The 15,243-nt window shown below is 40.0% G+C and overlaps 2 non-coding genes across 2 annotated transcripts; both read left to right on the top strand.

The window, feature by feature from the left end:
• The first annotated feature begins 275 nt into the window (after window positions 1-275).
• Window positions 276-347, top strand: TRNAC-GCA. Its single transcript has one exon. It is a non-coding gene; the product is annotated as a tRNA-Cys (tRNA).
• A 14,058-nt stretch (window positions 348-14,405) lies between these two features.
• TRNAC-GCA lies at window positions 14,406-14,477 on the top strand. Its single transcript has one exon. It is a non-coding gene; the product is annotated as a tRNA-Cys (tRNA).
• The last annotated feature ends 766 nt before the right edge of the window (window positions 14,478-15,243 follow it).

Genomic DNA, 15,243 nt, shown 5'->3' with positions numbered 1-15,243 from the left:
TCCTGCTCTTGGCAATGATTTATCCAATGGTAGCAAAAAAGATGAGATGCCACGATGTGAGCCAAGAAGACTTCTGGGGGGCCAGAAGTGGGGAGTAGTCTCTGTGGAAGAAGAGGGCCAACTTTGCTGTGAGGCAAAATTTCCAGACCTCTATAATTTTCTCTTTTTTGTTTGATTCAGAACTTTTTAAGAGTTAATAAAAATTTCAGTGCACAGGAGGCATGGGTGTTACAACACAGGTAAAAAGGTGTGTCTTAGTTATACCTAAGAGGGGAGGGGGTATAGCTCAGGGGTAGAGCATTTGACTGCAGATCAAGAAATCCCTGGTTCAAATCCAGGTGCCCCCTCAAGGAACTTTTTTCCTTAAGTACCTGATACACACCAAGTGGCATTTTCAGATTGCCTCAGGTCTTCCGGCAGATCGAGAAGTTGGCAGAAAGGAAACTAAGGAAGAGTAGGTGGAAAGGAGTAATCATGTCATTAAGGTGATGTGTGGATTCAGGCAGGCCTTTTGTCTTCTTTTTCCTTTCCTTTCAGGTATATCACATCCAAGTGCAGACTAAAATCAAAAGTCAAACCTGTTTGAGCACCAGAATTACTTGGGAGTGCGGTTAAGTATACACACTCTCCAGAGATTCTGATTTATTAGGTCTCAGTTGGAGCCTGAGAAGTTTTATTTTTCTTTCTTCACATCACAGAAACACCAGATGATCTGGGCTTCAAAATTTAGCAACCCCTCATGAAGCAGGTTCACCACATACCAATAATCAATCTGCAGTTTCTACCTCATGCTCCAGTCCAGTGAGACAGAACACTCACACAAGTTAAGTGAAGCAAATGTATTATTCACAGATAGGTGGCAAAGGACAACAGAAGTCTAGGATTCATGGTTCGTCCCCCAAGGCTTAGGAAAACTGCCTAGAACAAATGGAATCTCATCTTCTCATGCCTCACTTCACAGTGCAGCTGAGGGACCCCAGAATCCCCCTGCTCTTGGTTTTAAACCCCAGGGGCAATTTTTTTGATCACGGGGCTAAAGCATTGTAAAGCATTGCAGCACTCCTGTTCTAGGTAGGATGGGAACAAAGTCCAGATGTTCAGGACAGTTAGTTTCTCCTTGCCTCAGGATGTTGCATTTCCGGAATGTTCTATAGTTATTCTGAAAACTACAAACAAGAAAAGAGGAAAGCATAGGGCCAACCAGAGACTTGTCCTGCACCACGGTGCTGGATCATTTTAAAAGCCTTTCTAGGATAACTTTGGTGGGTTTCCAAAGTGATATCTTTGACATTGAAGAAAGGAGAGGCTGCAGGCCTGTGGTCTGCCAGGTAGGAGATGGTTGGGGATTGGCGGAAGAGGAAAGAGAGCAGGAATGGGTTTAGTTTGCAGAGGGATTATTTCATGGTGAGCAGACACAGGCAAACCTGCCCTCAAAGCCTGAGGAAGCTGAGAGGCCAAGGAAAGAGGTCGACAAATCCAGTTTCTCTGAAAGAAATACTTAATAGGGACTTATGAGCAAAAGCACTGTGTCGCGGCATTATGAAATGGTGGGTCCCCACACCAGTTCTCCAGAAAGTACCCTTTACAGAGAAAGCTGTAAGGATAAAGACATAGACAGCTGGTCACATCTTAGACTTTTTTTTGCCAAAACTCCTGACCACTGACAAGGTTAGATAAGCATCTTTATGAGGGATTGTTTATGCCACTGGCATTGTTTCAAGACCTTGACGCAGAACTGGTTGGTGTGCAGGAGTCAATCATCAGTCATCACGGTGGTTTCGCTTCAAGATGGCACCACCCTTGCTGTTTTCCTAGAGGGCCTGTTCCCACGGACTGGCCAAGAAGAAACTGAGCTGTTTATGAGGTTGCATAGTTGCTTATTAGAAACAGTTATAGTGAGTGAGGGGTACAGTTGAAGGTAGAATATTTGCCTGAAGCTCAAGAGGTCTCTGGTTCTCATCCAAGCCCTCCCCAACTTCAGTTTTCTACTTATTAAAAAGTAGAAAAACCTCTTTGCCCCATGGTTCCCTGGTACTGGAGTCTTCCTGCAAGCGAAGAGGAGAGAATAGACAGTTTAGAGCTTTGCCAGAAGGTCTCTCCAGTTTCTTGCAGCCCTGGATGAACTTCCCCCAAGAATAACTGCTATTCTTAAAGTCTTAAAGCTTTTGTCCTCCCTGTGGGCATTTCTTCTCCACCATACATGGCCATCTCCCTGAGGGAATGGAGGAGGGATTTGACTCTTCTTGAATTCCCAGCCCCGGGGACTACCTAGCACAAGGCTCTGGCTGGAGCAGTCCACATGGCTGCAGTTACTCCATCCTGAGCTGTTCTGGCAAGATCTATACAGAGTGGAGGAACTAAAGGAAGGACAGTGAAGAGGGCTCCCTAAGTTGCACAATGACTGCCAGAAAATCACTGTTTCATGCAAGGGCCTACAAGCCACTTACAGTCAGGAAGCCCCATGCTATGCCCTGGGCCTACTTTCCTGACCCCTGCCCATGTTCATGCATAGACTCCATCATCTGCTTCATAAAGAGAATACCAGAGATGCATTTGTGGGGCATCTATTTCCTATCTGAGCCACAGAGATGCCCAGTGCCCACTGGGAGTGAGTTGCAAAATGTTTCTCAGGAAGATGAACAAGATGAACTGCTTTGATGCTGACTGGTGATATTTGGGAGAAAGACTGGCAGTGGTAGAGGTTTCATTTCTGTCCTAATTAGTGTTCAGTTATTCTTTGTGGCAGCATTCATGTGGCGGATCAGTTGTCCCTTGTGGGCGTTCTTATTTCAGGTCAATAAAAGCACATCATTACCAAGAGGGTGGAATCTATTCAATTCACTCCTGCAAGATGTATAAGACTGTCATGTGTAGAGGTTTACTGCCCTGTTATTGTTTGGGGGTTAGGATCTCACTATGCCACCCAGGTAGGAGTAACAAAAGGGGGAGGGGAGAAAGAGAAAGTACAAGTAAATATGGTCAGAAATGAAAAAGGCTATGTTACAACAATTCTGAAGAAATGAAAAAGATTATTGGAGATTATGGTAAACACTTATTTGCGTTTAAGATAGAAGATCTAGAGGAAATAGATAAATTCCTGTAAATGCACAACCTCCCAAGATTGATGCAGGAATAAATTGAAATCTTGAACAGACCAATAACAAACTATGAAATTGAATCAATAATAAAAAACCTAACTATGAAAAAAACCTCAGACTAGATAGATTCACAGCCAAATTCTACCAGATGTACAAGGAAATTGATACCAATCCTACTGAAAGTATTTCAAGCAATCAAGAAGGAAGTAGTCCTCTCTAACGTATTCTACAAAGAGGATATTATTCTGATATCAAAAATGGCAAAGATACAACAAAGAAAAAAAATTTTATGTCCATATCACTGGTTTACTTAAATGCCCAAATCCTCAACAAAATACTAGCAAACTGCATCAAATTCATCATAACCAGATGGCTTTATTCCTGGGATGCAAGTTTGGTTCAGAATATGCAAATCAGTAAATGTACTCTGCCGCATAAACAGAAGCAAAATCATACATGATTATCTTAATAGACCCAGAAAAAGCACTTAATAAAATCCAACATTCTTCCAGGATAAAATCCTTCAATCGTCTAGGCATAGAAGGATCATTCCTCAAAATAACAAGAGCCATCTATGACAAGCCTGTAGTCAACATCATACTTAATGGGCAGAAGCTGGAAGCATTTCCCCTAAGAACTGGAACGCTCTAAGAATGTCTACTCTCACCACTTCTACTTAACATAGTACTGGAAGTCCTAGCCAAAGCAATCAGTCAAGAGAAAGAGATAAAATGTATCCAAATAGGAAAAGAGGAAGTTAAATGATCTCTCTTTGAAAACGATATAATTCTATATCTAGAAAACCCTAAAGATTCCACCAACAAATTCCTAGCTTTGATAAACAACTTCAGTAAAATCTTGGGACATAAAATCAGTGCTCACAAATCAGTTGCAATTGTATATATGTCAACAACAAACAGGCTGAGAACCAAATCAAAAACACAATCTCATTCACGATAGCCATACAAAAATACCTCAGGATACATCTAACCAATGAACTGAAAGATCTTTACAATGAGACTTATAAAACACTGCTGAAAGAAATCACATTGACACAAACAAGTGGAAAAACACCCCATGTTCATAGATAGAAAGAATCAATATTGTTAAAATGTCCATACTGCCTAAAGTAATCTACAGATTCAATTCAACACAATTTCCATCAATCAGCATCTTTTCCACACACCTAGACAAGATAATACTTAAATTCATATGACAATGGCCAGGCGCAATGGCTTATGCCTATAATCCCAGCACTTTGGGAGGTCGAAGCAAGAGGATTACCTGAGCCCACAGGTTCGAGACCAGCCTGGGCAACATGGCGAGACCTCGTCTCTACAATAAATCAAAAATTAGCTGGGTGTGGTGGCATGCACCTGTGGTTCCAGGTACTTGAAGGCTGAAGCAGAAGCTTTGCCTGAGCCCAGCAGGTTGAGGCTGCAGTGGCCATGAGTATACCACTGCACTCTAGCTTGAGTGACAGACTGAGACTCCTACTCAAAAAAAAAAGAAAAGAAAAGAAAGAAAGAAAGCAAAAAAAAAGAGCCTGAATAGTCAAAGTAATCCTAAGCATAAAAAACAAAGCCAGAGGAAGCATACTACCAGACTTCAAGCTTGACTACAGGGCTATGGTAACCAAAACAGCATTGTACTGGTACAAAAATAGACACATAGACCAATGGAACAGAATTGAGAGGCCAGAAATAAACCACTGACCTCACTGACCTACAACCAACTTATCTTTGACGAAGTTGAAAAAAAAATTGGGGAAAGGACATTCTGTTCAACAAATGATGCTGGGGAAAATGGCAAACCATATACAGAAGAATGAAGCCTACTTATTACCATATAAAAGATTAACTTAAAGTCACAAAGAAGAGAAAAATTGATGAACCTGAGTTGGAACTAACCAGACTCACCTGACAACCACAAGCACCCTCTGAATGCAGTGGGAAGTTAATGAATTCAGGAGTTCTGTGTTCCTGCCATAGACTTTGAAGGCCCCCTGAGCCTTACCGGACTCCAGTGCCTCATGGGAAACTGCTTTACCCACAGCAGTGCTCTGCCAAAACTCACGTGAAGTAGTGCAGGAAAAAAAATTCTGAGCAGCAGCAACCATTCCCTGGGAACTCAACCCTTTCTGCCAAATGCTATCTAGCAAGTCTGGGAAGCATCAGGCCCCAAGGACAGATTCCACTGTGTCAGACAGTTCCTAGCCGGGGTGGGCTGTCATAAAAACACCTTGGGTTGACTGCACTTTTACATTCTGAAGGCAGACTGTTTGACGCTAAGGCTGGAGAGCCGGGTGGGACTTGTTGCCTTAGGAACCTTTCACCTCCATGTAAACTTTTCTGTGTAGCCTGTGCAGAACATGGCAGCATTACCTCAGTAGCGGGGGACTCCTTCCCAATCCCTACTGGGGTAGCCAGTAGTGAACGCAGGTGGCGAGCTTCAGCTCGTCTCCCCCAGACCTCCTTCTAAGGCTCAAAACATCAGAGAACTTTGGTAGTTCCCACAGCCCCGCACATCACCTAGGTAGGCTGGGCACTTCCCATGGGCAACACAGGCCAAGCAGAAAGATCACAGCCACCATCACGGCTGACTCTCTCCCATAAGCACCACCGCCTGGTTAGCGGCCAACAAGCACAGCCCATAACAGTTTTTGGGAGACTCCAGCTAACACCAGTAACACTACTTTTCAAACCATTCCAGCCACTTAGGATGACTTGAACCTGTACATACCCAGCAGAACATTGCCAAAGCTAGCAATTGACAAACTAACCACACCAAGGATATATATAACCAAGGAACTCCTACAGTGCCTAAGTCAGCACCCTACCAACCTCAAATAGGAAGAAATAATTTACCCAAATGAGAAGAAACCAGAAAAATAATTCTGAAAATATTTTTAAAAACTAGAGTTCTTTAGCACACTAAGTCCTCAGCAATGGCCCTGGCCCTACTAAAAATGAAATTTTTGAAATTATGGCTATAGAATCCAAAAGTTTGTTTATAAAATCGCTCAATGAGATATAGGAGAGAGCTGAAAACCAGCATAAAGAAATAAAAGGAACTATTCAGGACATGAATAAAAATTATCCAAAGAGATTAACACTTAAAAAAAAAACCTAGCTGAACTTCTGGAAATGAAAGACTCATTCAGGGAAGTACAAAATGCAATGGAAAATTGAACTTCAGACTAGAATACATGGAAGAAAAAATCTCATAACTTGATGATAAGCCTTTTGAATTAACTAAATTAGAGAAACATAAAGATAAAAGAATCAGGATAATGGAACACACGCCAAGAAATATGGGATTATGTAAAACATCCAGACCTAAGAACCATAAGTGTTCCTGAGGAAGAAGAGAAAGCAACAGGTTTGGAAAACTTATTTGAGGGAATAATTGAGGAAAATTTCCTTGGCCTTGCCAGAGATCTAAATATCCAGATACAAGAAGCCCAAAGAATCCCTGGAAGATTCATTACAAAAAGGTTATCCCCAAGGCATATCATCATCAGGTTATGTAACGTTAATATGTGGAAAGAATTCTAACAGCAGTGAAACAAAAGCATCAAATAACTGACAAAGGCAAATCTATCAGACTAACAGCAGACTCCTAAGCAGAAACCCTACCTTCAATCTCCTCCAACAGAATAACAGTCAACCAAAGATTTTTGTGTCTGCAAAACTAAGTTTCATAGATGAAGGAGCAATAAAATCTTTCTCAAACAAAAGTTTAGGAAATTTGTCACCACTACATTGGCTCTACAAGAGATATGCAAAAGAGTTCTAAAAATTGAAACAAAAAGTTGAAATACACCCACAGAAAAACCCTGGAAATCACAAAGTTCACAGGGCTTACAGAATACTAACACAATAGAGAATAAAGATAAAAACAACCAACATAATGAAAGGAATAAATCTTTCATAGCATTATTAACCCTGAACATAGATGGTCTGAGTGCCCCACTTAAAAGGTATATACTGGCAGAATGGTTAAAGAAGCCCAATCCAAAATATCTGCTGTTGTTGAGAGACACGCTTAACACACTATAGACTTAAGGTAAAGGAGTGGGGGGAAATATTCCACACAAATGGGGAAAAAAAGGAGCAGGAGTAGCCATTCTTATATCAGATAAAACAGACTTTAAGTTAATAACAGTGAAAAAAGACAAAGAAAATTATTATACAATGATAAAATGATCAACCTGACAAGAAGATATAACAATTTTAAATATATATGAACCTAAAACCAGAGCACCAAATTTTATAAAACAAAGTCTACTAGACCTAAGAAGAGAAATAAACAGAAATACAGTAGTAGTGGGAGACTTCAGTACTCCACTGACAGCAATAGATAGATTATCAAGGCAGAAAGTCAACAAAGAAATATTGGAGTTAAAACGGACCTCAGAGTTAATAGACCTAAAACCTGCAGAACATTCCACCCCATTCTGTAAAATGGACCATATGATAGGCCACAAATCAATTCTCAATAAACTTAAAAAATTGAAATCATATCAAGCACCTTCTCAGATCACAGTGGAACAAATTAACTCCAAGAAGAACTCACAAAACCAAACAAATACATGGAAATGAAACAATCTGCTCCTAAATGATCTTTAGGTCAACAATGAAATCAAGATGGAAATTTAAAAAAATTCCTTGAAAAGAATGACAACAATGACACAAGTTATCAAAATCTCTGGGACACAGTCATAGAGTGCTTAGAGGAAAATTTATAACCTATTTTTAAAAGACTGAAAGATCACATATGAACAATCTCACATTACACTTTAAGGAACTAGAAAAACACAATCAAACCAAACTCAAAGCTAGCAAAGAAAAAGAAATAATGAAGATCAGAGCAGAACTAAATTACATTGAAACAAAATAAATTACAAAGGATCAATGAAACAACTTGGTTCTTTGAAAAGATAAACTCAATAGACCATTAGCTAGATTAATTAAGAAATGAAGAGAGAAGATTCAAATGAGCTCAATCAGAAATGAAAAGGGAGATTTTACAACCAATGCCACAGAAATATAAAAGATCATCTGAAATTATTATGGACATCTCTATGCAAACAAACTAGACAATCTAGAGGAAATGGATAAATTCTTGGAACTCCCCCAATCTTGATTCGGGAAGAAATAGAAACCCGAAACAGACCAATAATGAGTGAGATTAAAACAGTAATTAAAAGTCTCTCAACAAAAAAATTGTCCAAGGCATGATAGACTTTTAGCCAAATTCTACCAGACTTTCAAAGAAGAACTGATACCAATCCTACTGAAGCTAATCCAGAATATTGAAAAGGAGTGAATTCTCCTTAACTCATTCTGTGAAGTAGTATCACCCTAATACCAAAGCCAGGAAGACACACACACACACACACACACACACACACACACACACACACAAAACTGCAGTCCAATACCCCTGATTAACATAGCTGCAAAAATCCTCAACAAAGTACTAACAAACCAAATTCAACATTTAAAAAAATAAATCTATGGTGGCTCATGCCTGTAATCTCAGCACTTTGGGTGGTGGAGACAAGAAGATTGCTTGAGCACAGGGGTTCAAGAACAACCTGGGCAACTTGGTGAGACCTCATCTCTACAATAAATAAAAAAATTAGCCAGGCATGGGGTGTACACCTATAGTTCCAGCTAGTTGGAAGACTGAGGCAGAAGGATCACCTGAGCCCAGCAGACTGAGGCTGCAGTGGCCATGAGTGTGCCACTGCACTCCAGCCTGGGAGACAGAGTAAGACTCGAACTAAAAAAAAAAAAAAAAAAAAAAAAAAAAAAAGTTCTACTATGGCCAAGTAGGTTTTTATCCCAGTGATGCAAGGATAGTTCAATATACACAAATCAATACATGTGATCAACCACATATACAAAACTAAAAACAAAAAACATAATCATTTCAACAGAGGTAGGAAAAACATTTGATAAAATCCAGCATCCCTTCATAATAAAAACCCTCAGCAAAATAGACAAAGAAAGAACACTCCTCAAAATAATAAAAGTCATATATGACAAACCCACAAACAATGTCATTCTGAAGAAAGAAGTTGAACCTATTTCCTCTCAGGATTGGAACAAGGCAAGGATGCCCACTTTCACCACTCCTATTCAAAAACACACTGGAAGTCCTAGCTAGAGCAATCAGGCAAGAGAAAGAAATAAAGCATATCCAAATTGGAAAAGAAGAAATCAAACCATCTCTGTATGTCAATGATATTATCTTATACCTAGAGAATCTTAAAGACTCCTCCAAAAGACTCCTGGACTTGATAAATGAATTCAGTAAAGCTTCAGGATACAAAATCACCACCGGCAAATCAGTAGCATTGCTATTCACAAATAGTGACTAAACTGAAAATCAAATCAAGATCTCAGTTTTATTTACAATAGCAGCCAAAAAGCAAAAATACCTAGGAATATACTTAACCAAGGAGGCAAAAGCTCTCTACAAGGAGAACTACAAAACACTGATGAAAGCAATTGTAGAGGACACAAACAAATGGAGGAGTCATGCTCATGGACTGGAAAATCAACATTGTTAAAATGGCCATATTTCTCAAAGTAAACTACAGATTCAATGCAATCCCTATCAAACTACTAATGTCATTTTTCACAAAATAAGAAAAAATCATAAAATTCACATGGAGTCAAAAAAGAGCCAGTATAACCAAAGCAATCCTAAGAAAAACGAAAAAGCTGGATGAATCACATTACCTGATTTCAAATTATACTAGAAGGTTATAGTAAAAAAAACAGTGTGGTACTGATTAAAGAGCAGACACGTGGAACTATGAAACAGAACAGACAATCCATAAACAAACCCAAATACCTACAACCAACTGATCTTTGACAAAGCAGACAAAAACATACACTAGGGAAAGGACTCCCTATTCACAAATGGTGCTGGGAAAATTGGATAGCTACATGCAGAAAAATGAAACTTGATCCTTATCTCTCACCATACACAAAAATTAACTCCAGATGGATTAAAGACTTAAATGTCAGACTTGAAACAATAAAAATCCTAGAAGAAAACCCAGGGACAACTCTTCTGGACATTGGGCTAGGCAAAGACTTTATAGTTAAAACCGCAAAAGCAAATGCAACAAAAACAAAAAATAAACAAGTGGAATTTAATTAAATGAAAAAGCTTCTGTACAGAAAAGGAAATAATCAACAGAGTAAATATGTAACCTACAGAATGAGAGGACATTTACAAAACATACATTTAACAAAGGACTAATACTGAGAATCTACAAATAACGCAAACAAATCAGCAAGAAAAAAGCAAATAACCCTATTTATGTACTCTCAAAAGAAGATATAAAAATTGTCAACAAGCATATGTAAAAATGCCGAACAACACTAATTATCAAGGAAATGCAAACAAAAACCACAATAAGATATCATCTTACACTAGTAAGAATGGCTGTTATTTAAAAATCCTCAAAACCACATTGAGATACTACTTAACTCCAGTAAGAATGGCCATCATAATAAAACAAAAAACAACAGATGCTGGAGAGGATGTGGAGAAAAGGGGATGCTTCTACACTGTTGGTGGGAATGCAAACTAGTTCAACCAGTGTGGCGATTCCTAAAAGAACTAGAAATTGATCTTCCATTTGACCCAGTAATCCCCCGTCTGGGAACATACACAGAGGACCTTAAATCACTCTACAAAAATGATACCTGCGCACACATATTTATTGTGGCACAATTTAAAATAGCAAAAACATAGAACCAACTGTGCTGCCCATCGAAACTGGACTGGATAAAAAAATGTGGTACATATACACAATGGATTATTACACAAGCATGAAGAAGAACAAAACTATGGACTTCCCAGCAACTTAGATGGATTTAGAATCTATAATACTCAGTGATTTATCACAGAAACAAAGAACTGAGTAACACATGTTCTCACTCATAAGCAAACCCTGAACATTTACCATAATACAATAAGAAAGGGATTGGCAGTTGCCAGAAACTGCTGGGGACAGGTGCACATAACATCAATAAGGGTATCTGATCTCAAACAAGGCAGAGTGGGGACCTATGAAAGGTCCAAATTTGTCTGTACGATGACCATTTGTATACCTAGTACTGAATTGTACCCCACATCTTTAAAATAAAAATAAATTTAAAACATATCATGAAAATAAAAAACTACAAAAACTTAAAAATAAATAAAAATCCTAAACCAATAGATGTCAGCATGGATGCAGTGAAAGGGGAATGCTTATACACTGTTGGGAGGAATGCAAATTAGTACAATCTCTATGGAAATCAATATGGAGATCTCTCAAAGAGCTAAAAGTAGATTTACCTTTTGATCCAGCAGTCCCACTACTAGGTATCTATCCAAAGGAATAGAGGTTGTTATACAAAAAAGACACTTGCACTCCAGTGTTTACTGTAACACAATTCACAATTTTAAAGTGTGGAATCAGCCTAAATGCCCATCACCTGATCGGTGGAGAGTAAAAATGTATATATATGCACCATGGAATATTACTCATCGGTAAAAAAGAATAAAATAAGGTCTTTTGCAGCAACTAGGATAGAATTGGAGACCATCATCCTAAGTGAACTAACGCAGGAACAGAAAACCAAACACAGCATGTTCTCGCTTATAAATGGGGGCTAAACTAAGGATACGCAAAGTCATACAGACGCTATAATGGACATTGGAGACTCGCGGGGGGGAAGCGGTAGAGGGATGAAATATCACCTATTGGGTACAATGTGTACAGGTGGAGTGTTAGGTACACTTAAAAAGCAGATTTTGCCACTATACAAGGCATCCATGTAACCAAAAACTATGTGTACTCCCTAACATTGCTGAAATAAAGACAAAAGCAAAAAAAAAGTTAGCTTGAGATGAGTTTAATTTAACTCATAAGACTTAAACATAAGACCTCAAACTAAAAATCCTAGAAGAAAACCTAGGGAACACTCTCCTGGACATTAGTCTAGGCAATGAATTCATGACCAAGTCATCAAAAGCAAAGGCAGAAGAAATTAAAATTGACAAGTGGGACCTTAGTAAGTTAAAAAGCTTCTGCACACAAAATAGACTATCAACAGAGTAAAGAGATAACCCACATAATGGGAGAAAACATTTGCAAACTATGCATCTGACAAAGTCCTAATAGCCAAAATCTATAAGGAACTCAGATGAATCAACGGGGGGAAAACCCATTAAAAAGTGGACAAAGGACATGAACAGACACTTCTCAAAGGAAGATATACAAGCAACCAACAAACATGAAAAAAATGTTCACTAATTATCAAAGAAATGCAAATCAAAATCACAATTAGATATCATCTCACACCAGTCAGAATTGCTATTTTTAAAAACAACAGATGTTAGTAAGGTTGTAGAGAAAAGGAAATGCTCATATACTATTGGTAGGAATGTAAACTAGTTCAACCCCTGTGGAAAGCAGTTTGGAGACTTCTCAAAGAATTGAAATCAAAGCAATTTGATCAAGCAATTCCACTACTGGGTATATACCCAAGGGAGCATAAATCATTCTACCAAAAAGACACCAGCACTGGTATATTTATCACAGCACTATTCACAATAGCAAAAACATGGAACTAACATAGGTGCTCATCAACAGTGGATTGAATAAACAAAATATGGTACACATACATCATGAAACACTATGCAGCCACAAAAAAAGAATGAAATCATGTCCTTTGCAGCAACTCAGGTACAGCTGAGGCCATCATTCTAAGTGAATCATCCCAGAAACAGAAAACTGAATACTACATGTTTTTAACTTGTAAGTAGGAGTTAGACACAGGGCACACACGGGCATAAGGATGGGAACCACAGACACTAGGGACTACTAAAGAAGGGAGGAATGGGGAATAAGGGTTGAAAAACCACCCATGAGGTACCATGCTCACCCCCTGGCGGGCAGGCTCACTAGATGCCCAAACCTCACCATCCCACAATATACCTAAGTAGCAAACCTGCACATGTATCCCTTGAATATAAAATGTTTAAAAATTGCACAAGATGCCAGGTGCAGCGGTTCATGCCTGTAACACCAGCATTTTGAGAGACTGAGGCGGAAAGATTGTTTTAGCAGTTAAAAAATCACAAAAATTAACCTGGTGTGGTGATGTGCACCTGTAGGCCCAGCTACCTGGGATCCTGAGCGGAAGGATTGTCTGAGCCTGGGAGGCAGAGGCTGCAGAGAGCCATGATCATGCCACTGCACTCCAGTCTGGGTAACAGATTGAGACTGCGATTCAAACAAACAAACAAGCAACAAAAATTGCCCAAGATACTTTGATTGAAACAGAAATATTTGGCCAGGAGCAGTGGCTCAAGCCTGTAATCCCAGCACTTTGGGAGGCCAAGGTGAGAGGATTGCCTGAACCCAGGGGTTTGAGGCCAGCCTAGGCAACTTGGTGAGACCTTGTCTCTACAATAAATAAAAAAATTAGATAGGTGTGGTAGCATATGCCTTTAGTTCCAGCTACTTGGAAGGCTGAGGTGGAAGGATCGCCTGAGCCCAGCAGGATGAGGCTGCAGTGGCTGAGTATGCCACTGCACTCCAGCCTGGATGACAGCGTGAGACTCCAACTCAAAAAAAGAAAAAAGAAAAAAACAGAAATATTTGTAAGGTTAAGAACATCCACATACTGGGGATGGAGGTGTAGTTCCAGATAGAACTTTCTACCTGTAGCTACAGGTTTCCCAGGCTCAAATCCAGAGGCACTGTATAGTTCTCATGCTATGTGTCTCCATGATGCTTCCTAGGACTACTCCAAGATCCAAGTCCTGGAATACAAGGACCTGCAAAGTTCACCAACTTTCCCAACCATTTAACACACAGATGTTCAATGTACAGATGCACAGTCTGAGAGATGTCTTCAGATGTAAGTACTGCGTGTGTCTCAAAAGTGGTTGGATAGGATCTCTTCAAATTGCTGCTTTGTAGTATAAACAATAGAAAATCAGTCACATAAATCCTAAAGGCTGTTCCAAGCAATAAATGCCATTGCTTCCCCCAGCTGTTCCTGTAACGACAGACTGAGGAAAATGGAGGAGATGTGCAGGCATGTGGCAGAGGGTTTGGGAACCCTGGGGATTGAGGGGGGACCTTTCTGGGGTAAGTTTATAAAGAAATCAGTTGCTAGTCTTACCCACTCTCTAGAAATAAGTAGAAATTTTTAATATGCTGTGGGAGTACTGAGGTGACAACTATGGTGAAAGGTACTTATTAGACATCCATAATGCATAGGGGGTATAGCTCAGGGGTAGAGCATTTGACTGCAGATAAAGAGGTCCCTGGTTCAAATCCAGGTGCCCCCTGTTATATTGGTCGTTTCTTTTCATCCATTCCAGCTATGATTCTCCCTGAAACAAGTCAGCCCTTCCCCAACTGCAATCTGGCTGGACAATTACTTCCTACACTACTGCTCCCTCTTCCCCCTGTTGTATGTAAGTAAATTCTCTCTCTCTTTTTTTTTTTATTTGAGTTGGAGTCTCACTGTCGCCCAGACTGGAGTGCAGTGGCCGTTCCCAGCCACTGCAGCCTCCACCTACTGGGCTCTGGCGATCCTTCCGCCTCAGCCTTCCAAGTAACTGGAACTACCAACTCTATTGAACTCTCAAACAGAAGGCAGAGAAGTGATGTAGAATTCTTCTGAGCTTTTCCAGGGTAGACCGGATAGCTAAAGCTAGAGCAGACATCCCAGGAACAGAGAGTGAATGGTAATCCTAAATTATCGCCTGCCCCCTCCTTCCCACTGCAGCAGTTTAGCAACCTGGAGTGGTGGCCAGACCCACAGAGTCACATCACAGCACCCAGGTTCTCCATGTAGGGTGGACATTTCCCTCTGGGGAACCAGCTTCTCCCCAGTACTCACTCGGTGCTTACTCACACACTTGCTTCAACCTGGTAGGCCAAAAGCCTGGGTTATGTACTCTAACAAGGGAAACAGGGATTCTACAGTGCTGTTCCCACAGACCTAACTCTTGGAGCTCTGTGACAGCATTTGAATTACAATCCATTCTGTCTGCACTGCAGGACAATGGCTCTGGGTCTGGGGGCCCAGGTAGGAGTCTGTGATAGTTT

The sequence above is a fragment of the Carlito syrichta genome, unplaced genomic scaffold (assembly GCF_000164805.1).
Source record: "Carlito syrichta isolate Samal-C Ts95f unplaced genomic scaffold, Tarsius_syrichta-2.0.1 Scaffold308825, whole genome shotgun sequence".
In the NCBI taxonomy this organism is placed as follows: Eukaryota; Metazoa; Chordata; class Mammalia; order Primates; family Tarsiidae; genus Carlito; species Carlito syrichta.
This window is presented reverse-complemented; position numbering and strand designations above follow the sequence as displayed.